The sequence below is a fragment of the Lynx canadensis genome, chromosome B2, assembly GCF_007474595.2.
Source record: "Lynx canadensis isolate LIC74 chromosome B2, mLynCan4.pri.v2, whole genome shotgun sequence".
NCBI lineage: Eukaryota > Metazoa > Chordata > Mammalia > Carnivora > Felidae > Lynx > Lynx canadensis.
This window is the reverse complement of record NC_044307.1, coordinates 871,697-897,030: the sequence shown is the minus strand read 5'-3', so window position 1 is coordinate 897,030 and position 25,334 is coordinate 871,697. Positions and strand designations below refer to the sequence as shown.

The 25,334-nt window shown below is 36.7% G+C and overlaps 1 pseudogene; it reads left to right on the top strand.

Annotated features, from left to right (window-relative positions):
* The first annotated feature begins 269 nt into the window (after positions 1-269).
* LOC115515032 lies at positions 270-1,209 on the top strand (annotated as a pseudogene).
* Positions 1,210-25,334: the final 24,125 nt, after the last annotated feature.

The following is a 25,334-nucleotide window of genomic DNA, read 5'->3' as shown; positions in this document are numbered from 1 at the left end:
ATCTTCTTGGCTATGGAACTTAATATTTAATCTTTATCCAACACTAACTTAGGGATTTATAAAAAAGAACTCATTCACTTGAGAACTTATTGATTTTATCCACAACAGGAAAAATATATGCATGAAACATAAAAATAAAACTATAAAAATGTTACTGTAACAAGAGTATATTTGGAAATGGCATAGGTCTTCTCCAGTCTACTGACAGGTGTTTGATGATGAGTGGGCAGCCTTTGAGTTTATGATTCTTCCTCCGGGTATTAGAAACAATGATGATGGGAAAAAAATGCAAGTTCTGAAGGCTACTTTGTTCTACTGGGTTTTTCTCATTGGCCTCATCTGGAAGTAGTTCTCTTTGTGCTTATCTTGATGTTCTACTTGATGACATTGATAGGCAACCTTTTTATTATTGTCTTGTCATACCTGGACGCCCATCTCCACACTCTCATGTACTTCTTCCTCTCAAACCTCTCTTTTCTGGATCTCTGCTACACCACCAGCTCCATCCCTCAGTTGCTGGTCAATCTCTGGGGCCCAGAAAAGACCATCTCTTATGCCGGTTGCATGACTCAACTTTACTTTGCCCTTGCACTGGGAACCACAGAGTGTGTCCTCCTGGTGGTCATGTCCTATGACCGTTATGCAGCTGTCTGTAGACCGCTGCATTACACTGTGATCATGAACCCTCGTTTCTGCCACCTGTTGGCTGTGGCTTCCTGGGTCAGTGGCTTTACCAACTCAGCACTTCATTCCTCCTTTACCTTCTGGGTCCCCCTCTGTGGACATCGCCAAGTGGACCATTTCTTCTGTGAAGTTCCAGCACCGCTGCAATTATCGTGTGTTGATACCCGTGCTAATGAGCTGACCCTCCTGATCACGAGCTCCATTTTTGTTCTCATACCACTCATCCTCATTCTCAGTTCTTATGGCGCCATTGCCTGGGCTGTGCTGAGGATGCAGTCATCAGCTGGACTTCAGAGAGTCTTTGGGACATGTGGAGCCCATCTTATGGTTGTGTCCCTCTTTTTCATTCCAGCCATGTGCATACATCTGCAGCCACCATCAGAAAGTTCTCAAGATCAAGGCAAGTTCATTGCCCTCTTTTATACTGTTGTCACACCTAGCCTCAACCCTCTAATCTACACTCTCAGAAACAAAGATGTAAGAGAAGCAGCAAGGAGACAAGTGGGTCTAGATTGGGAGATATGACAGAGAGATCACAATTTTTGTGCTGCAACTTTTGTTCAGAGTCTGATCCATCTTGGAGGGTGTTTCCCTGCTTCTTTGATACTTATTTTAGTCTAAAACCCAGACTTAAACTTGGGTTGTTTTTATTGGCTAATTCTGAAATATTATCTAGAGATAAATTTTTGATTTGTGACACTTCATTTTTAATAATTCCATATTTAGTGTCCATAGAAATTAGAAACTGTTTTTTTTAACTTTATTTATTCATTTGGAGAGAGACAGAAATCACAAGTGGGGGAGGGAGAGAGAGAGGAAGAGAGAGAATCCCTAGCAGGCTTCACAGAGCACAGAGCCTGATGTGGGGGTGGAACTCATGAAACCATGAGATCATAGCCTGAGCTAAAATCAAGAGTTGAATGCTTAACCAACTGAGCCACCCAGTCACATCCTAGGGGCTGTGTTTTAAAAATAACATGCTAAGGTGTGGCTGGATCACTCATGTTGATTAAATATTGGAATCTTGACTTTGGCTCAGGTCATAATCTCATGGTTTGTGAATTCAAGCCCCGCATCTGGGTCTGTGCCAACAGCATGGAGCCTGCTTAGGATTCTTTCTCCCTGTCTGTCCTCCACTGGCTCTCTCTTTCTCCATAAATAAATAAATGAAAACTTCTAAAATAAATAAAACAAAAATAATATGCTAAATTATGGACTGAGCATTAGTATTTACAAAAAGATGGGGGCACTATTGCAAAGACATAGATGAATGGAGTTTTTGGTCATTGACAGGCATTCAATTTAGTTAAATGGTAAAACGATGTATGACACTTCTTTGGTTGAAGCATACTTTTTTCAAGATACTATATTATATGAGTGCTTTATTCTATGGGTCTATATGCTTGTCACATTGAACAGCATAAAGAAATATCTGTTCAAAATGGTTCATTTGTTCACCCATCCAATTATGCATCTACTCATTCATTTATTCATTTATTCCAATACCTAAATATCTTCTAGATGTCAGATTTTGCTAAAATAGGTGAATAAAACTCTTTTTGCCTGAATTGAACTCATTTTCTGGTGGGAGAAATAACAATGTAAGGTAAAAAATGAAGTATCTTGATTTGAATTAATGCGTCACTGGGAACAGTGCTAATAATTTATGGTAGCTTTTTAAATTTAAAACAAGGGACACCTGGGGAGCTCAGTTGGTTAAGTGTCCAACTCTGGCACAGGTCATGAACTCACAATTTATGAGTTTGAGCCTGACATTGGACTCTCTGCTCTCAGTTCAGAGCCAACATTGGATCCTTAGTCTCTTTCTTTCTCCGCCTCCCCCCACTGTCTCTGTTAAAAATGTTAAAATAAATAAATAAATAAATAAATAAATAAATAAATAAATAAATAAAATTTAAAACAAAGAGTTTGGCCTGAATCTTGAACAATAAACGCCTATAATTCCTGTAGGAGGATGATACTATTCAAAAAAACCAAACAAAACAGAATATGTGTTTAATTTGTTTTAATTGGGCTTTATTAATGACATACTGAAGGTACATCAAAACTTTTCTTTTTAAACATCATTATTCCTTGTTGACTAGAATTACTTTTTAATGTTAAAAAGAAACTTGGCCAATATCCTTTAATTTATCACTCTTAATGGTAGATAATAATACTGATGAATCATGAGTGGGAGACGCTCTTAAGTAATACAGTACCAGTAGACTTCTCTTCATTTTCTACTTTTAAAGACACTTGAAAATGTATACCTTAGTTAGAATAACTTTTAAAATTGTGATTTATAGACTGCCAGCTAATGGGAATTCATAAATGGAACAACTAGGTGAAGTAATATTATAACATTTAATATCTGAAGCAGATAGAACTAGGCTCTGAAAAAATAATATGATTCATCCAAGGGATGTCTTAATTATCTGAACAAATTATTGATTAAAAGAATTGATTGGTGCATGTTAATTTTGCTTTTAAAACTTAATTTAATATGAATATTTGTCATTAGCATGGATACTACAAAAATAAACATACATATTTTTCAATTACTTAGTATTAATATATGATACTTTTCTTGTAATGACTTGATGTATTACATATATCACTCCCCCCACCATCACTTGAAATAAACTTACTTTGCATATTCTATTTCAGATTGGAAGATATGTTCAGTTGAAGTAAGTCAGCTTATATACAGGGACAGTGGGGACAATTTATTTTAAGGTGGTCTCTTAGATACTCATCAGTCAGAGAAAGGCAAATATCATAGGATTTCACTCATATGTGGAATTTAAGAAACAAAACAGATGAACATTGGTGAAGGGAGGGAAAAATAAGATAAAAGCAGAAAGGGAGGCAAACCATAAGAGACTCTTAAATACAGAGAACAAACTGAGGGTTGCTGGAGGAAGGTGGGTGGGGGTATGGGCTAAGTGGGTGATGGGCGTTAAGGAGTTCACTTGTTAGGATGAGCACTGGGTGTTATAGGTAGGGGATGAGTCACTAAATTTTATTCCTGAAATTATTATTATACTAAATGTTAACTACCTTGCATTTAAATAAATAAATTTCAAAAGAAGAAAAAAAGAAACTCATTACTTTTATAGCTATAATTCAGATGTTAAAGTTGTAGTTTATCACCTCTTTTAAGATCTAGATGTAATTGATCTAGATCCTATTAAGTGAATTATAAAACTAAGAAAATAAAGTGCAGGATCTCCCCTAAGTTCCTGAGTGCATTACCATTACGTGGTCTTCTGTGCTTGGACCCTTTCTGTGTATTTTGTTTTCTTCTTTCATCCTCTTTTTAATCTCTTACTAGATATGAACACTGATAGAAGGTAGAATCCCATGAACCCATCCACAACAAGCCTCATGCATGTAACAGAATTTTTATTAAATAATAATTTTAATATTAAGTCATGTAATGGGATCTCTTTACATATCACACAAACTTTATAAAATATGAAAACATGGACTCCTCCTGCCTCCCTGAAAATATCACCATTTGGAATACCTCATGTAGCGCTCCAGCCTTTCTTTTATTAAAAAAATGTTTAGTTACTTATTTTCAAAGACAGCATGAAAAGGGGATAGACAGAGAGTAAGACAGAGAGAGATAGATGTGCAAGCAGCTCCACAGTGTCAGTGCAGAGCCTGAGGTGAATTCATGAAACCATGAGATCATGACCTGAGCTAAAACCAGGAGTTGGACGCTCAGCTCACTGAGCCACCCACGCTCCCCCACCCTGGCCTTTCAACAGATAATGGCTGTCTTTTTCAGGTCTATTAAAGTATAATTTACATACAATAAAATCCATCCATTTAAATGTACAGTTCAATGAGTTTTGACAAACGTATAATTATGTAAATATCACACAATGAAGACACAGAACGTTTCCAAGACTCCCGGAAGAACACTGTGCTCTTTTGCAATTAATTCTCTTCATCCATCTACAGCCTTAAGCAGCAGTTTTCTTTCACTATAGTTTTGATTTTTTTTTTTTTAGAATGTCATATAAATGTAATGATACAGTGTGTAATCTTTGAGTTTGGCTTTTTTCACTTGGCATGATGTCTTTGAAATTTATGCATGTGTCAGTAGCTCCTTCCTTTTAAGTGATGGCTAGAATTCCATTGTATGAATAATGCACATTATATCCATTTATCTGATAATAGTCTTTTGGGAGTACTTTTTGGCTAATATGAGTAATACTATTATGAAAACTAGTAGACAAGTGTTTGTGTGGGCATGTAATTTTCATTTAACGTGGGTAAGTGCGTAGTAGAATTGATGGATCATGTCCTTAGTATATGTTCACATTTATTAGAAACTGTCAGAATGTTTTCACAGGGTCTGTACCATGATCACTGCAAAGAGTAGTATATGTGAGTTCCAACTGCCCACATCCTGTGTAACACTTCGTATTGTCAATCTTTATTCTTTTAGCTTTTCTAGTAGGTTTATAGTTGTATCTCATTGTGGTTTGTTTTTGTTTTTGTTTTTTTAAATTAAAGCATAATGAACATACAATATTATATTAGTTTCAGGTGTACATCATAATGATTCAACAATTCTATACATTATTCAATGCTCATTAAGATGTGTAGTCATCATCTGTCACCAAACAATGTTATTACAATCTTATTGACCATATTTCTTATGCTGTACTTTTTATATCCATGGCTTATTTATTTTATAACTGGAAGTTTGTGCCTCTTAATCTTTTTTTATCTATTTCATCCATCCCCACCTACCTCTCCCCTGACAACAACTAGTTTGTCCTCTGTATTTAAGAGTGTGTTTGTATGGTTTCTCTCTTTCTTCTTTAGTTTGTTCATTTGTTTTTTCTCTTAGTATCTACATGTGAGTGAAATTGAATGGTATTTGTCTTTGTCTGACTTATTTCAGTTAGCATAATACTCTCTAGGTCCATCCACGTTATCATAAATGACAGTTTCATTCTTTCTTTTAATGGCATTTTCATTCTTTTTCATGGCTGAGCAATTTCCCATATCTATGTGTGGCATATCTATATCTATATCATCTACATCTATATCTAATCTATATCTATATCTATATATCTAATCTATCTGTACCATCTAAATCTATCATCTATCTATCTATCTATCTATATCTAATCTTTCTATACCAACCACATCATACATCTATTGATGGATACTTTAGTTGCTTTCTTACTTTGGCTACTGTAAATAATGCTGCTGTAAACACAGGGTTATGTATATATCTTTTTGATTTAGTGTTTTTATTTTCTTTGAGGGAATACCCAGTAGTGGAATTACTGGATCATGTGGTAAGTCTATTTTTTAAGGAAACTCCATAGGGTTTTCCACAGTGGTTGTGCCAGTTTGCATTCTCACCTACAGTGCACGAGGGTTCCTTCCTTTTGTGTTTTTATTTGCATTTCCTTGAGGACTGGGGATGTTCACTAACCTTTCTTGTACTTGATATATCTTATTTTGTGAAGTTTTAATTAAAATATTTTACCCTTTTGTATGGGGTCATTCACCTTCTTTATTGAGTTTTTAAGTGATATATATTCTTGACTCAAGTCCTTTTTCAGATGTTTTGTAAGTATATTCTTCTAGGCTATGGTATGACTTTTATAATCGTGTGTTTCAAAGGGTAAGTTTCTAACCTTAGTGAAATACAATGTGTTATTTCTACAAAGAAGCCTGTTGGCATTTTGATCTGGATTGCATTGCATTTATAGACCAATTTGGGAACAATTGACATCTTGGCAATATTAGATCTTCTGATTCGTGAACAAGGCTTATATCTCCAATTATTTACATCTTAATTTCTCTCAGAATCATTTGAATTTTGTATTGTACAGATCTTGCACATATCTTGCAAATTCATCCCTGTTTTTGGATGCCAATGTATCCAAATATCATTGTGAATGGCATGGAAATAAAATTGAGTATCTCATTTTGTTTAATATTTTTATTTTTATTTTTTCTTTCAAGATTTTATTTAAATTCAAGTAGGTTGACATAGAATGTAGTATTGGTTTCAAAGGTAGAATTTAGTGATTAATCACTTACATATAACACCCAGTGCTCATCACAACAGGTACCCTCCCTAATGCCCATCATCCATTTAGCCCATTCCCACTCCCCTCCCCTCCAGCAACCCTCAGTATGTTTGCTACAGTTAAGAATCCTTTAATGTTTGCCTCCCTTTCTGTTTTTATGTTATTTTATTTTTATCCCTCACCATATGATAATCGTTTTGTTTCTTAAATTTTGCACATGGGTAACATCATATATTATTGGTCTTATTTGACTGACTTATTTTGCTTAGTATAATACACAGTGGTGTATTATGTCATTGCAAATGGCAAGATTTCATTCTTTTTAATGGCCAAGTGATATTCCCTTGTATATATATACACCAGTTCTTTATCCATTCATCACTCAGTGCACATTTAGGGTCTTTTCAAAATTTGGCTATTGTTGGGGTGCCTGGGTGGCTCAGTCAGTTAAGCGTCTAACTTTAGCTCAGGCCATGATCTCACAGTCTGTTAGTTTGAGTCCCACATTGGGCTCTGTGGTGACAGCTCAGAGCCTGGAGCCTGCTTCGGATTTTATGTCTCCCTCTCTCTGCTTCTCCCCTACTCATGCTCTGTCTCTCTCTCAAAAATAAATAAATATTAAAAATTTTTAATAAAAAAATGTTGGCTATTGTTGACATAGTTCTACTATAAATGTTGGGGTGCATGTGCCCCTTCAAATCTGTATTTCTGTATCTTTGGATAAATACTTAGTTTTGCAATGGCTGGGTCATAGGGTAGTTCTATCTTTAACTTTTTGAGGAATCTCTATACTGTTTTCCAGAATGGCTGCATCAGTTTACATTACCACCAACAGTGTAAGAGGGTTTCCCTTTTCTCTACATCCTTGCCAACATCTGTTGTTTACTGAATTGTTAATTTTAGTCATTCTGAAAGGTGTGAGGTGCTATCTCATTGTGGATTTTATTTGTACTGCCCTGATGATGAGTGATGTTGAAAAGTTTTTCATGTGTTTGTTGGCCATTTGGATGTCTTCTTTGAAAAATTGTCCAATCATGTCTTCTGCCTATTTCTTAACTAGGTTGTTTGTTTTTTGGGTGTTGAGATTGAGATTCTTTATATTTGGATATTTGGATATTTGGATATTTGGATAGCCCTTCATCCTATGTCATTTGCGAACATCTTCTCCCATTCTTTTGGTTGCCTTTTAGTTTTGCTGATTGTTTCCTTTACTGTGAAGAAGCTTTTTGTCTTGATGAGGTTTCGATAGTTCATTTTTGCTTTTGTTTTTCTAACATGTCTAATAAGATGTTGCTGTGGCCAAGGTCAAAGATGTTACTGTCTGAGTTCTTCTCTTAAATGTTGGTGGTTTTCAGTCTCACATTTAGGTCTTTCCTCCACTTTGAATTTATTTTTGTGTATGGTGTAAGAAAGTGGTTCAGGTACATTCTTCTGCATGTTGCTGTCCAGATTTATCAGCACCACTTGTTGAAGAGACTGTCTTTTTTCCACTGAGTACTGTTTCCTGTTTTGTCAAGGATTAGTTTACCATATAGTTATGGATCCACTTCTAGGTTCTCTATTCTGTTCCATTGATCAATGTGTTGTTGTTGTTGTTGTTGTTTTTTGGTGTCAGTACCACACTGCCTTAATGACTACAGCTTTATAATACAGCTTGAAGTCCAGAATTGTGATGCCTCCCACTTTGTTTTTCTTTTTCAACATTACTTTGGCTATTCGGGGTGTTTTGTGGTTCGATACACATTTTAAATTAGATTGTTCTTACTCTGTAAAGAATATTGGTGTTACTTTGATAAGGATTGCATTGAATGTGTAGATTGCTTTGGGTAATATAGACATATAACATATCTGTGATATCTTTGGTTAGGTTTATTCCTAAGGATTTTATGATTTTTGGTGCAATTCTAAATGTGATTTATTCCTTGATTTCTCTTTCTGCTGCTTCATTATTGGTATACAGAAATGAAACTGATTTCTGTATGTTGATTTTATATCCTGTGATTTTGCTGAATTCATGTATCATTTCTAGCATTGTTTTGGTAGAGTCTTTCAGGTTTTCCACGTAGAATATCATGTCATCTGCAAAGAGAAAGTTTGACTTCCTCCTCGACTATTTGGATGCCTTTTATTTCTTTGTGTTGTCTAATTGCTGAGGTGAAGACTTCCAGTACTATGTTGAACAACAGTGGTTAGAATGGACATCCCTGTCATGTTCTTGACCTTAGGAGAAAAGCTCTCAGTTTTCCCCTACTGAGGATGATATTAGCTGTGGGTGTTTCATATATGGCTTTTATGATGTTCAGGTACGTTCCTTATATCCCTACTTACTTAGTGTTTTTAACAAGAAAGGATGTTCTTTTTACGCATCTATTTCTCAATAGATCCATCTCAATCCATCATATGGATTTTATCCTTTCTTTTATTAATGTGGCATTTTACATTTATTGATTTGCAGATATTGTACCTCCCCTGCACCCCAGAATAAATCCCACTTGATCATGGTAAATAATTCTTTTAATGTACATTTGATGTACTTTAATGAAAGGTTCTTTTAATGTAGATTTTCTAGAATCTTGTTTAAAATTTTTGCTTTGATGATCATCAGGGATATTGGTATATATTTCTGGTTTTTAGTAGGGTCTTTGTTTTGGGAATCAAGGTACTGCTGGCCTCATAGAATGAGTTTTGAAGTTTTTCTTACATTTCTTTTTTTTAACAGTTTCTGAAGAATAAGCAGTAACTCTTGTTTAAAGGTTTGGTAGCCCTGGGAAGCCATCTGGCCCTGGACTTTTGTTTTTGGGAGATTTTGTTTAGTGATTCAATGTCTTTGATGGCTACGAGTGTTCAAATTTTCTGTCTTTCTTTTCCAGTTTTGTAGTGTATATGTTCTAGGAATGTATCTATTTCTTCCATATTGCCCACTTTTTTGGCGTATAATTGCTTATAATATTCTCTGTTGTTTGTATTTGTGGTGTTGCTTGTGATTTCTCCTCTTTTATATGGGTTTTTATTTCGGTCTTTCTCTTTTCTTTTTGATAAGGCTAGGGGTTTGTCAATTATTTTAAGTCTTTTAACAAACTAGTTCCTCATTTATTGATCTGTTCCACTGTTTTTTTTTTAAAGTTTTATATCACTTATTTCTGTTCTAATCTCTACTATTTCCATTTCTGCTGTTTTTGGGCTTTATTTGTGGTTATTTTTCCAGATCCTGTAGGTGTGAGGTTAGGTTGTGTATTTGAGACATTTCTTCCTTCTTTAGGAAGGCCTGGATTGGTATATATTTCCCTCTTATGACCACCTTTGCTGCATTCCAAAGGTTTTGGACTGTTGTGCTTTTATATTCATTTGCTTCCATGTATGTTTAAATTTCTGGTTAACCCATTCACTCTTTAATAGAATGTTCTGTAAACTCTATGTTTTTGTGGTTCACTTCAAATTTCATAGCATTGTGATCTGAAAATAAGCATGGTATGATTTGAATCTTTTTGTGTGTTAATGGCTGACTGTGACTCAGTATGTGATCTATTCTGGAGAATGTTCCATGGGCACTAGACAAGAATGTGTATTCTGCTGCTTTAGGATGAAATGTTCTGAATATATCTGTTAAGTCCATCTGGTCCAGTGTGTCATTCAGAGCCATTGTTTCCTTGTTGATTTTCTCCTTCAGTTATCTGTCCATTGTTGTAACTGGGGTGTTAAAGTTCCCTACTATTATAGTATTATTATCAATGAATTTCTTTAAGCATGTTATTAATTGATTTATATGTTTGCCTGCTCTCAAGTTAGGCACATAAATATTTACAATTTTTAGATATTCTTGTCAAATAGACCCATTAATTATCATAGAGCGTACTTGTTCATCTCTTAATACAGTCTTTGATTGTCTGATATAACTATGGCTACTCCAACTTTCTTTTGGTGTCCATTAGCATGATAAATTGTTCTCTAACCCCTCACTTTCGATGTCGAGGTATCATTGAATATAACATGAATCTCTTAGAAACAGCATATGAATCAGTCTTTTTAAAAAAAAAAATCCATGGTGATACCCTATGTCTTTAGATTGGAGCATTGAGTCCATTTACATTTAGTGTAATTATTGATGTGAATTTAGTGCCATTGTATTACCAGTAAAGTAGCTCTTCCTGTAGATTGTCTGTTCCTTTCTATATTGTTGCTCTAGGTCTCTGTTTCCTGCTCAAAGATTCCCCTTAAATAATCCTTGCAGATATGGTTTAGAGTTCATGAACTCCTTTAGTTTTTCTTGTCTTGGAAACTCTATCTCTCCATCTCTTCTGAGTGACAGCTTTGCTAGATAAAGAATTTTTGGTGGCATATTTTTTTTCCTGTTTAGCATGTTGAATATACTGTGCCACTCACTTCTGGTGTGCCAAGTTTCTGTGGACAGGTCTGCTACTAACCTTATGTCTCTACCCTTGTAGGTTAAGGACCTTTTGTCCCTAGCTGCTTCCAGAATTCTCTGTTTATATTTGCATTTATCAAATTTCACTATGAAATATCTTGAGGTTGACCTGTTTATTTTGAGGGGAGTTCTCTGTGCCCCTTGAACTTGAATGTTTGTTTCCTTCCCCATATTAGGGATTTTCTCAGCTATAATTTGTTCAGATAAGCCTTCTGCCCCTTTTTCCTGCTCTTCTTATTCTGGGACTCCTATGATATGGATATAATTGTGTTTCATGAAATCATTGAATTTTCTAAGTCTATATTTGTGTTTACTAGTTCTTTTCCCTCTTATATTTTGCTTTAGTATTTTCCATAACGTTATCTTCTGCCATCTATTTGTTCCTGTACTTCTTCCATCCTCATTGTGATTACATCCCATCAGTTTTGAATCTCTGTTATAGCTTTTTGGGGAGCCTATTTTTCAGGTCTTTTATCTCTGCAGCAATGCTTTCTCTGATGTCTTCTATGCCTTTTGCAGTCCCAGCTAGTGTTCTTATTACTATTGTTCTAAATTCTTGTTCAGATATATTGCATATATCTGTTTTGAGCAAATCCCTGGCTGTGGTTTCTTTTTGATCTCTTTTTTGGGGAGAATTCCCCTGTCTTGTCATTTTGTCCAGATCTCGGTCTTTTGCATGTTATGAAAGATTGTTATGTTTCCTGCACCTGAGAGTAATGCTATATTAAGAAGGGTTCATACAGTGTTCAGAGCCTGGCACTTCAGGAAGTGTTTCTGGTGTATGTTGTGTGCACTCTTCTATTGTTATTGGCTGCTTTTTCCCCCAGGTCAGTTCTCTGCAGGTTTCCTCCTTGCTTGCATTGGGGAGTGTTTGGGTCTTTAATTAGTTATGCTTTGATTTGTTTGTTAAAATAAGCCTAATTTTAAAAAGTCCTTCTCAAAAAAAAAAAAAAAAAGAGAGAGAAAGGGAGAAAGAACAAAAAAAAATCCCACACTGACAGAAAACTAAACTTGATTCTGAATGAAAAGAAAGAATAAAATAGAAAAGAAATAAAAGAAAAGAAGAAAAAAGGAAAGCCTAGTCCTATTTACACCAGAACTGAAGCTGACGATTTGGAACACTGCATGATCTGTAGACTTGGTGCATGTGGAGATGGGGAGCTTGTGTTGGTCCTCCGGAGGTAGAGGCCCACTGTGCTGGCTCACAGTCAGGTCTTCCCTAGTAAAGATGCTCTTTCAGGGCACAGTGGGATGCTGTATGTTGGAAGTGTCTCCAGCCTCAACTGAAGGTACTGTGTTGCTCACTTAATCCTGGCTGTTCTGTTGTGTCAGGGGAAGATGGTGTCACCCTGCTCTCTTGTTCCTGGGAGGGGAGCTTGCACCCACTGCTGTTCAGGGAATCCTCACAGACCAGTGAACTATCTCCCCTCTGTGTCTCAGGCTTCCATAAGATCCCTGCCCTCAACCTTTCTCTGCCTAGAATATCAACATGCTCAGCACCATAGCTGTTCTGTGTTTTATTGCTGATATTCAAACCTCCAAATTATAAAGGACCTGGCAAGTCACAGGCCTGCTCCATTACTCCAGAGGAGAGGCTTGCATTGCTGTTCCTGGTGCTTCCTGTCCCTGAAAAGCAGTCACAGGGCCATGCAGGTGCCTGGAGTTTATGGTGAAGCACAGCAAAAAGTTGTAACGAGGCTATATGCTTTCTGCATGTGCTTCTGTCTCCTGCTGTTGAACAACTGCTCAGAAATGCCATAGAGGTTTTTTTGTCGTTGCAGAGGCAATATAACCTTTTCCAAATGCATAGCAGGAAGCAGAACCATTCTTTCCCAGTGCAACCCAGGGGATCCACATACCATGCTGTCCACTGTCCACCTCCAGGCCTCTACCCTCCTCCCCAGGAGCACAGCTCCTCACCCAGAATGACTGGCGAATGGTGCAGACCTCAAAAATCTTCCAAATTCAGCTCCACTATTTGCAAAAACTTGCCATAGTCAGTTTCTCTCAAGTCCCTAATCAATGGTTTTGGGGGAGTGCTTTTCTTGCATGAACCTAAGACATTGCGCTCTCTCCCCCTCTTTCCTTCTCCTCTTCGAGAAAAGGGCTCCCTCCCTTCCATGGCACCACAGCTTTTTTCTCCCCCAACTCTGCACTTTGCACTATACCTGCCTCATTTTCTCCCTCTAGTTATGCAGATTGTTCTCTTAATCTTCTCATCAATTTCCTAGTTTTAAAAATGATTTGATGTTGATCTATCTGTGTTGGAGAGATGAGGCAAGTCCAGGATCCCCCTACAGCTCCACCATTTTAACTCCTTCTCCAGAACTGAGTTTTTTTATTTGACATTGTATCCTATGACTGTGATAAATTCAAATATTATTTTTGGTAGCTTTTACATAGACCACTTAGTATGTTTTAAGTACATGATCATGTCATCCACAAATAAAGACTTTTATTTCCACCTCTTCAATTGCTATGCCTTTTATTCCTTTATCTTTCCATTTCACCACCTATGAATTCTAGGTTACTATCAAGTGGAAGAACTGGGAGTAGAAATTCTTGCCTTGTTTCAATCTTTTTTTAATGAAATTTATTGTCAAACTGGTTTCCATACAGCACCCAGTGCTCATCCCAACAAGTGCCCTCCTCAATGCCCATCACCCACTTTTCCCTCTTTCCCACCCCCCCCATCAACCCTCAGTTTATTCTCATTTTTAAGAGTCTCTTATGGTTTGGCTCTCTCCATCTCTAACTTTTTTTTCCCCTTACCCTCCCCCATGGTCTTCTGTTAAGTTTCTCAGGATCCACATATGAGTGAAAACATATGGTATCTGTCTTTCTCTGCCTGACTTATTTCACTTAGCATAACACTCTCCCATTCCATCCACACATTGCTACAAAAGACTAGATTTCATTCTTTCTCATTGCCACATAGTATTTCATTGTATATATAAACCACAACTTCTTTATCCATTCATCAGTTGAAGGACATTTGGGCTTTTCCCATAATTTGGCTATTGTTGAAAGTGCTGCCTTGTTTGAAATCTTAAGGGGAAAGTATTTACTCTTTTACCAATAATGATGTTATTATCTGTGTTTTATTGATGTCCTCTATCAGGTTCAGAAAACTTTCTGTTCTTGGTTTGCTGAGAGTGTTTACCATGAAAGTGTGTGATATTTTTTCCACTGATTTTTCTGTATTTCCTGATGTGGTCTTGTGGTTTTTTTCTTCATTATTATATCAAATGGTGAATTTCACAATTGATTTTGACATATTAAGCTAACTTTGTCTCCTGGGAAAAAATCCGAGTTGATTTGGCCTGCCAGGTTTCTGTGGATAGGTCTGCTGCAAACTTGATCTGTCTTCCCTTGTAGGTTAAGGACTTTTTTTCCCTTGATGCTTTCATGATCCTTTCCTTGCCTGAGTATTTTGTGTATTTGACTATGATATGCCTTGTTGATGGTCAGTTTTTGTTGAATCTAATGGGAATCCTCTTGCTTCCTGGATTTTGATGTCTGTGTCTTCCCCCAGGTTAGGAAAGTTTTCTGCTATGATTTGCTCACATAACCCTTCTACCCCTTTTTCTCTCTCTTCATCATCTGGGACCCCTATGATTCTGATGTTGTTTCTTTTTAGTGAATCACTGATTTATCTAATTCTTAAATTGTGCTCTTTTGCCTTAGTCTCCCTCTTTTTTTTTCTGCTTCATTATTCTCCATAAGTTTGTCCTCTATATCACTGATTCCCTCTGTCTCATCCATCCTTGCCACTGTGGCATCCATTTGAGATGCAGCTCAGTGGGGCGCCTGGGTGGCGCAGTCGGTTAAGCGTCTGACTTCAGCCAGGTCACGATCTCGCGGTCCGTGAGTTCGAGCCCCGCGTCGGGCTCTGGGCTGATGGCTCAGAGCCTGGAGCCTGTTTCCGATTCTGTGTCTCCCTCTCTCTCTGCCCCTCCCCCGTTCATGCTCTGTCTCTCTCTGTCCCAAAAATAAATAAACGTTGAGATGCAGCTCAGTTATTTTTCAATTGGCATCCATTTGAGATGCAGCTCAGCATTCTTCATTTCATCCTGACTAGCTTTTAATTCTTTTATCTCCACAGAAAGGGATTCTAATCTATTATTGACTCCAGCCAGTATTCTTATTATAGTGATTCTAAATTCTGGTTCAACATCTTGCTTGTATCTGTGTTGGTTAAGCCCCTGGCTATTGTTCCCTCCTCCACTTACTTTTGGGGTGAATTATTTTGTTTCATCATTCAAGGGAGAAAAGGAATTAATGAGGTAAAAATTTTTTAATTAAAAAATTAAAAATTAAAAACAACACACACACACATACACACACACACACAAATCATATAAATGATGCTGGATCCTAGGTGTATTTTGGTCTGGCTGTTGAAAGAGGCTTGATTAGAGAAAAAAAAGGGGGGGGGAATCATTTGAAAATTTGAAAAAATGAATACACTGAAATAGTATAAAATGAAATGATGGAAGTGAAATAGAATTTGAAAAAAATTACAAAAAAGTCTAAAATATAGTAGAAAAAATTAAAGAAAAATATTTTTAATAAAAATTGAAAATAAAAATAAATTTTTCTCTTTCTGTATACAAGAAAAATGAAAGAAGTGAAAGAGAGGAAAAAGCAAAAGAAATAGAAATAGAACAGATGGACCAGTGAACAGACTGAAATACAACTGAAATTACTTCGTTTTCCCCTAGAAGTCTAACTATGAAGTACTTTATAGTTTGTAAACTAAGTAGGCAGACAGATTTGTGTTCCTGAGGAGTGAGGTTGGCCCAGTTGAGTGGGGCTTAGTGTAACGGCTCTGTTCTCCACTAGATAGTGCTGCTTAGCTTACTCAGGTGGATTGTTGTGGTGCCTACGAGCATGTAAGCACATGTGTGGGAGAGGTGAAAATGGCGTCACCCAGCTACCCAGTCTCCAGTATTGGAACTCTATTCTCCCAGATCAGCAATCGCACATCCGTCCTTTGTCTTCAGCCTGTGTACACTCCCCACTTTTTCACTGTCCGTGACCAAGCCCCAGGCAGCACCTCCCTCCTGAGTTTTATCTCAGATGCGGCTGTTTTTTCCAACCCCTTATTTCTGAGGGACTGTGGCTTTGACTTGTTCTGCCCCTCTGTGGGAGGGTCTCACTGAGCAATGGACAGGTGCTCGCTGCACCCAGGAATATTCACAGAACCAAGCTGCTGCTGATGCCCAGAGACTGCCTCTGGGTGCCAGCCCACCTCAGAAAAGGTTTACATGATGTATAGCAGAAGTGTTTCAAGGATTATGGAAAATCACAATGCACATCTGGAACAAGGCTTCACCCTTAACATTCTTGTTCCAGCAACAGCGAATGTAGTTGTTCTCTGAGGTCTGCTGGGACCTTTGCCTGTAGGGGGCCACACAGCCTCTACCAGATGTCCTAACAGCAGGGGAACCACCTCTCCCAGTATGGCCTGAAGACCCCCAGACTTCACTTTGCTCCTGGAGATTCACCCTGCTTCATACCTGCTCACTGCCAGGTATCGAGCTGTGGAGATTCAGACTCTGTGCTCCTTCTGTTTATAGAGTCATAATGGAATTTAAGCCCTCTCCTTTCTCCTTTATCCCTTTTTAGTTCAGTCCCTGAAGCTATTTCCACTTTTCCACTATCCCTCCAGCTGCTTGTGGGGGGGGGGGTTGATTTTCCCATACTCTCCCCCCTGTTGCGTCCTTTCTGTGCAAGCAAAAACAGCTCCCTGCCCTCTGTGGCTTCTCTCTTCCCCAGTTCATCTCTCTGCACCATGCACTGGCTGAGTTCTGTGGTTCATGTTGTGCAGATTGTGTTAATCCTCAAATAATAATTCGACTATTGTTGAAAGTGCTGCTATAAACAAAGGGTACAAGTGCCCCTATGCATCAGCACTCCTATATCCTTTGGGTAAATTCCTAGCAGTGCTATTGCTGGGTCATAGGGTAGATTTGTTTTTAATTTTTTTGAAGAACCTCCACACTGTTTTCCAGAGTGGTTGCACCAGTTTTCATTCCCACCAACAGTTCTTTTTTATCCACATTCTTGCCAACACTCGTCTCCTGTGTTCATTTTAGCCATTCTTAAAGGTGTGAGGTGATATCTCAATGTAGTTTGGATTTCATTTTCTTGATGATGAGTGATGTTGAGCATCTCTTCATGTGTCTGTCACTCATCTGTATTTCTTCTTTGGTGAAATGTCTGTTCATGACTTCTGCTCATTTCCTAATTAGATTATTTGTTTTTTTGGGTATTGAGTTCTATAGGTTCTTTATTTATTTTGGATAATAACCCTTTATCAGATATATCATTTGCAAATATCTTCTCCCGTTCTGTAGGTTGCCTTTTAGTTTTAATTGTTTATTTCACTGTGCAGAAGATTATTATTTTGATGTAGTCCCAAAAGTTTAATTTTGTTTTTATTTCTCTTACCTCAGGAGGCATGTCTAGAAAAATATGGTTACTGCTGATGTCAGGAAAATTACTTCCTGTGCTCTCTTCTAGGATTTTTGTGGATTCATGTCCCACATTTAGGTCTTTCATTCGTTTTGAGTTTATTTTGTGTATGGTGAGACAAAGTGGTCCAGTGTCATTTTTTTTTTAAACAGCTGCCCAGTTTTGCCAACACCATTTGTTGAAGAGACTGTATCTTTCCTATTGGATATTCTTTCCTGATTTGTAAAGATTAGTTGATCATGCAGTTGTGGGTTTATTTCTGGGATTTCTATTCTGTTCCATTGATCTATGTGTCTATTTTTGTACTGGTACCATACTGTTTTGATCACTACAGCTTTGTAATATAACTTGAAATCTAGAATTGGGATATTTCTTGCATTGCTTTTCTGTTTCAAGATTTCTTTGGCTATTTGGGATCTTTTGTCCTTCCTTATAAATTTTAGGATTGTAGGGGCACCTGGGTTGCTCAGTCAGTTAAGTGTCTGACTTGGGCTCAAGTCATGATCTCATGGTTAGAGTGTTTGAGCCCCATGTTGAGCTCCATGCTGACAGCTCAGAGCCTGGAGCCTGCTTTGGATTCTATGTCTTCCTTTCTCTCTATCTCTCACCTCCTCCCATTGTCTCTCTCTCTCAAAAATAAATGTTAAAAAATAAATTTTAGGATTGTTTGTTCTAGTTCTCTGAAAAATGCTGTTGGTATTTTGATAGGTATTCTATTAAATGTGTAGAGTGATTAGGATGGTATACATATTTTAGCAATATTTTTTCTTCCAATCCATGAACACGGGATGTCTTCCCATTTCTTTGCATCTTCAATTTCTTACATTCGGGTCTTATAGTTTTCAGCCTACAGATCTTTCACCTCCCTGGTTAGGTTTATTCCTAGGTGTCTTATTATTTTTGGTGAAACTATAAGTGGGGTTGGTTGCTTCATTTATTTTTCTGCTGTATTGTGGCTTTATTTTCATTTCCCTGATGACGAGTGAGGTTGAGAATCTTTTCATGTGTCTGTTGGTCATCTGTATGTCTTCTTTGGAGAAATGTCTGTTTGTGTCTTCTGTCCATCTTAAAACTTGGATTATTTAATTTGGGGTGTTGAAGTGGAAAAGTTCTTTATATATTTTGTATACTAATCCTTTATCAGATAGGTTATTTACAAACAACTTCTCCCATTCTGTAGGCTGCCTTTTAGTTTTATCGATTGTTTCCTTTGCTGTGCTGAAGCTTACTATTATGATGTAGTTCCAAAGGTTTATTTTTGCTTTTATTTCCTTTGCTTCAGGAGGCATATCTAGAAAAATTTTGATGCAGGCAATGTCACAGACATTACTGCATAAACTCTCTTCTAAGATTTTTATGATTTCAGGTGTGACATTTAGGTCTTTAATCCATCTTGAGTTTATTTTTGTGTATGATGAAAGACAGTGGTTTAGTTTCTTTCTTTTGCATGTAGCTGTCCTGTTTCCCCAGCACCATTTGTTGAAGAGATTGTCTTTTTCCCATTACATATTCTTGCTCCCTTTGTCAAAGATTAGTTGACCATGCAGTTGTGGGCTTATTTCTGGGATTTCTGTACTGTTCCATTGATCTACGTGTCTATATTTGTACCAGTACCATACTGTTTTGATCATTTCAGCTTTGTAAAATAACTTGAAGTCTGGAATTGGGATATTTCCAGCATTGTCTTTCTGTTTCAAGATTTCTTTGTATATTTGGGATCTTTTGTTGTTCCTTATAAATTTTAGGATTGTTTGTTCTAGTTCTGTGAAAAATGCTGTTGGTGTTTTGATAGGGATTCCACTACATGGGTAGATTGCTTAGGGTGGTATAGATATTTTAGCAATATTTTTTCTTCCAATGCATGAACATGGGATGTCTTCCCATTCTTTGTGTTGTCTTCAATTTCTAACATCAATGTTTTATAGTTTCAGACTACAGATGTTTCACCTTTTTGGTTAGGTGTAATCCTATGTGTCTCATTATTTTTGGTGAAACTGTAAATGGGATTATTTATTAATTTCTCTTTCTGCTGTATGGTGGTTTGATTTTCATTTGCCTAATGATGAGTGATGTTGAGAATCTTTTCATGTGTCTGTTGGTCATCTGTGTGTCTTCTTTGGAGAAATGTCTGTTCATGCCTTCTGTCCATTTAAAAAACTTGGGTTATTTAATTTTTAGGTGTTGAAGTGCATAAGTTCTTTACATATTTTGTATACTAACCCTTTATCAGATAGGTCATTTACAAACAACTTCTCCCATTCTGTAGGTTGCCTTTTAGTTTTATTGATTATTTCCTTTGCTGTGCAAAAGCTTTCTATTATGATGTAGTTACAAAAGTTTATTTTCGCTTTTAATTCTTCTGCTTCAGGAGACATATCTAGAAAAATTTTGCTACAGGAAATGTCATTACTGCTTGAACACTTTTCTAGGATTTTTATGATTTTAGGTGTAATATTTAGGCATTTAATCCATTTTGAGTTTATTTTTGTGTATGGTGAAAAACAGTGGTTTATTTTTATTTTTTTTCCACGTAGTTGTCCACTTTTCCAGAAGCATTTGTTGAAGGATTGTCTTTTTCCCATTAAATATTCTTACTCCCTTTGTCAAAGATCAATTGGCCATACAATTGTGGGTTTATTTCTGTAATTTCTCTTCTGTTCCATTGATGTATGTGTCTATTTTTGTATCAGTCCCATACTGTTTTGATTATTTAGATTTTGTAGTATAAATTGAAATCTGGAATTGTGATAATTGCAGTTTTGTTTTTCTTTTTAAAGATTACTTCAGCTATTTGTGGTTCCATACAAATTTTAAGTGTTTTTATTTTTTTAAATTTTTTTTTCAACGTTTATTTATTTTTGGGACAGAGAGAGACAGAGCATGAACGGGGGAGGGGCAGAGAGAGAGGGAGACACAGAATCGGAAACAGGCTCCAGGCTCTGAGCCATCAGCCCAGAGCCTGATGCGGGGCTCGAACTCACGGACCACGAGATCGTGACCTGGCTGAAGTCGGACGTTTAACCGACTGCGCCACCCAGGCGCCCCAAATTTTAAGTGTTTTTATTCTCATTCTGTGAAAACTATTGTTGGCATTTTGGTAGAGATTTTATTAAAATGTGTAGATTCGTTTGGGTAGTTGGACGTTTTAATAATATTTGTTTTTCCAATCAATGAATGTGGAATATGTTTCCATTTCTTTGTGTCATCTTCAATTTTTTCATCCTCTTCTTTTTACAGTTTTCAGAGTACGGGTCTTTCACTTGCTTGGTTAAGTTTACTCCCAGGTATATTATAGTTTCTGGTGCAATTGTCAATAGAATGCTTTTCATAATTGCTCTTTCTGCTGCTTCACTTTGAGAGGATAGAAGTGCAGTGGATTTGTGTTCATTCATTTTGCATCCTGTTACCTTACTGAAGTCATTTATGAGGTCTAATAGTATTTTTGTGGAATCTTTTATGCTTTCTATAGGTAGGACCTCATTATCTGAAAATTAAGTAAGTTTTACTATTTCCTCACCAATTTGGATGACTTTTTTTTCCTTTTGTTCTTTGATTGTTGTCGCCCACACTTTTAGTACTATATTGAATAGAATTGGTGAGAGTGGACATCTTTGTTTTCTTCCTGACCTTAGTAGAAAACTCTCCTATTTTCCCCATTGAGTATGATGTTAGCTGGAGGTTTTTCATACTTGCCATTCTTATGTTGAGATATGTTCTCTTTAGACCTACTTTGTTGAGAGTTTTTATATTGAATACATGTTGTACTTTGTCAAATGCTTTGTCTTCATCTATTGAAATCATAATATAGTTTTTAATTGTTCTCTACTAGATATGATGTATAACATTGATTGATTTGCAAATATTGAACCACTCTTGCATCCCAGAAATAAATCTCACTTGATTGTGGTGAATGATTTTGAAAATATACTGTTGGATTTGGTTTGCTAATATTTTGTTGAGGACTTTTACACCTATGTTCATAAAAGTTATTGGCCTGTAGTTCTCTTTTTTGGTAGTTTCATTTTCTGGGTTTGGTATCAGGGTAATGCTGGACTCAGAATGAATTTGGAAGCCTTCCTTCCTCTTCTATTTTTGGTAATATTTTGAGAAGAATAGGTATTAAATCTTCCTAAATGTTGGGCAAAATTCAGCTGTGAAGTTGTCTGGTCCTGGACTCCTGTCTTATAGGTAGTATTTTAATTACTCATTCAATTAAATTTATTTTTAATTTTTATTTTTGAGTGAGCACAAGTGGGGCAGGGGCAGAGAGAGAGGGAGTCAGAGAACCCAAATGCTGACAGTGTAGAGCCTGACACAGGACTTGAACCCACGAACCGTGAGATCATGACCTAGGCCAAAGTCAGACACTCAACTGACTGAGCCACCCAGCACCTTAATTACTGATTAATTTTATCTGCTGATAATCAGTTTAATATTTCTATTTATTCTTGTTTCCGTTTCTCCCCTCTCTGTGCCATTGGTATCCTTCCCTCCTGCAGACAATCCTGCGGGTCCTTTTAGCTCCCAACTGTGTCTCCACCCTCTCTACCATCTTTGATTCGGTATCTTTCCTACATTTAATTTTTGAGTTTCTGCAGCCAGTCTTTGTGCCATTTTCTGCATTTTTTACACTGATGTAAGTCTCTTATTTTTATGTGTGGAATGAGGTGAACTTAGGGCCCTCCTCCTCTTCCATCTTCCCAGAAGTCTAATGATCATTTTAAAGAATTAACTAATTCTTATTAATTTGATCTTATAGGATCTGGACCGTATGTGAGCCTAGTAATCTTATAAATGACCAGGCAGAGCCTTAGAAGGCAGGTAATGGGATAATTTTTGATAGAGCCTTCTAATTCCATCTGAATTTTTTTCATTTGATGTTAAAATTTATCTTGGTGAGATGAGAGTGGACAGGTCTCGCATCCCAGTGGCCCTAAGTCTTGTTCTCTCCCAGCCTCAGTGGTGTTGTCACACCTTACATTGCTGGTGTGTGTTCTCACCATTGGTGCGTGTTGTTCTTCCTGACACCTCACAAAGATAAGGGGAAGGAAGTCATATCAACAGTAAATAAACACCGGTGCCTGGAGCTTGGTGCAGGTGACAATCCATACCTGATGTTTCACAGTTTATGATCTGTGGTTATTCGCATTCTTCTCAAATAAAACACTCCATTTATCAGAACTCCACAGAGATGAATTAATATCATTTGTCCACTCTGGTCTCTTTCATGTGACTTGTGCCCTGTGGTCTATGATGATTCCTTTCTTTATTTTTTAATTTTAATTATAATTTTAGCTAGTTAATATATGTAGCAATATTGGTTTCAGTTCTACATTGGAATAGAATTCAGTGATTCATCACTTATATACAATACCCAGTGCTCATCATAACATCTGCCCTCCTTAATACCCATCACCCATCCAGCCTATCACCCAACCACCTCCCTCCCTCAACCCTTGGTTCTCTATTTTTAAGAGTCGCTTGTGGATTCTTTCACTCTTTTCTTCCCCCTTTCCCATATGTTCATGTTTTGTTCCTTAAATTCTACATATAAGTGACTTTGTGTAGTATTTGTCTTTCTCTTATTGACTTACTTTGGTTACCATAATACATTCTAGTCCCATCTACACTGTTGCAAATGACAAGATTCCATTATTTTTGATGGCTGAGTAATATTCCATTTCACACACACACACACACACACACACACACACACACACACACTACACCTTGTTTATCCATTCATAGGTTGATGGACATTTGAGCTCTTTCTATAATTTGGCTATTGTTGACAATGTTGCTTATAAACACTTGAGTATATGTACCCCTTCAAATCTGTATTTTTGTATCCTTTGGGTAAATACATAAAAGTGCAATTGCAGGATTGTAGGGTAGAATGCACCAGTTTGCATTCCTACTAGCAGTGCAAGAGGGTTCACTTTTCTCCACATTTTACCAACATCTGTTGTTTCACGTGTCATTAATTTGATCCATTATGACAGGTGTTAGGTGGTAGCTCATCATTATTTTCATTTGTATTTCCCTGATGATTGATACTGAGCATCTTTTCATGTGTCTGTTAGCCATTTGGCTGTCTTCTTTGGAAAAGTCTGTCATGCCTTTTGCTCAATCTTAACTAGGTTGTTTGTTTTTTGGGTGTTGAGTTTGGTAAGTTCTTTATGCATTTTGGATACTAACCTTTTATCTGATATGTTATTTGTAAAAACCTTCTCCCACTCCATAGGCTACCTTTTAGTTTTGTTGGTTGTTTCCTTCATTGTGCAGAAGCTTTTATTTTTGATGATGTCCCAATAGTTCATCTTTGCTTTGGTTTCTCTTGTCTTCCTCAATGTGTCTAGTAAGAAGTTGCTATAGCCAAGTCACAGAGGTTTCTGCCTGTGTTCTTGTGTAGGATTTTGAAGGTTTCCTGTCTCACATTTAGGTCTTTCATCCATTTTTTAATTTATTTTTGTGCATGGTGTCAGAAAGTGGTCACGTTTCATTGTTCTGCGTGTTGCCATCCAATATTCTCAGCATCATTTGCTGAAGAGACTGTCTTTTTCCAATTGATACTCTTTCCTACCTTGTTGAAGATTAGTTCACCATACAGTTATGGGTCCATTTCTGGGTTTTCTATTCTGTTCCATTGATCTACATGTCTGCTTTTGTACCAGTACCATACTTTCTTAATGGCTACTTTGTAATATAGCTTCAAATCCAGAATCATGATGCCTTTAAGTTTATTTTTATTTTTAAGCATTGCTTTGGCTATTCAGGGTCTTTTGTGGTTCTCTACAAATTTTAGGATTGTTTGTTTTAGCTCTGTATAAAAAGCTGGTGGTATTTTGATAGAGATTGCATCATATGTATAGAGTCATTTGGGTTGTATACACATTTTAACATTGTTTGTCCTTCAGTCCATGAGGATAGAATGCTTTTTCATTTCTTCTGTTCTCTTCATTTTGTTTCATAAGTGTCCTACAGTTTTCATAGTACAGATCTTTTCCCTATTTAGTTAAGTTTATTCCTAGGTACCTTATTGTTTTTGGTGCAAATGTAAATGGGATAAAATCTTTGATTTATTTTTCTTCTGTATTGTTACTGTTTTATAGAAACATCCTGGAACTTTGCTGGATTCATGTATAAGTTCTAGTAATTTTTTGGTAGAGCCTTTTGGCATTTCTACATAGAGTATCATGTCATCTTCAAATAGTAAAAGTTTGAATCCCTCCTTGCCAATTTGGATTTTCTTTATGTCTTTTTGTTATTTGAGTGTTTAGGGCTAAGTCTTCCCATACTATGTTAAATAGTATTGGTGAGAGTGGGCATCATTGTCTTGTTTCTGACCTTAGGGGAAAGGCTCTAAGTTTTTCCCCATTGAGAATGATATTAACTGTGGGTTTTTTTGTATAAGGCCTTTATGTTGCTGAGGTATGTTCCATATATCCCTACTTTGTTGAGTTTTTTTTTTATAAACCAAGAACGGATGCTGTATCTTGTCAAATGCCGTTTCTGAATCTATTTGCAGGATCATGTGGTTCTTATTCTTTCTTACATTAATGTGGTGTATCGTGTTGATTGTTTTGCCAATACTGAACCAGCCCTGCAGCCCAGGAATAAATCCCACTTATTGTGGTGTATAATTCTTTAATTATTGTGGTGTATAATTCTTG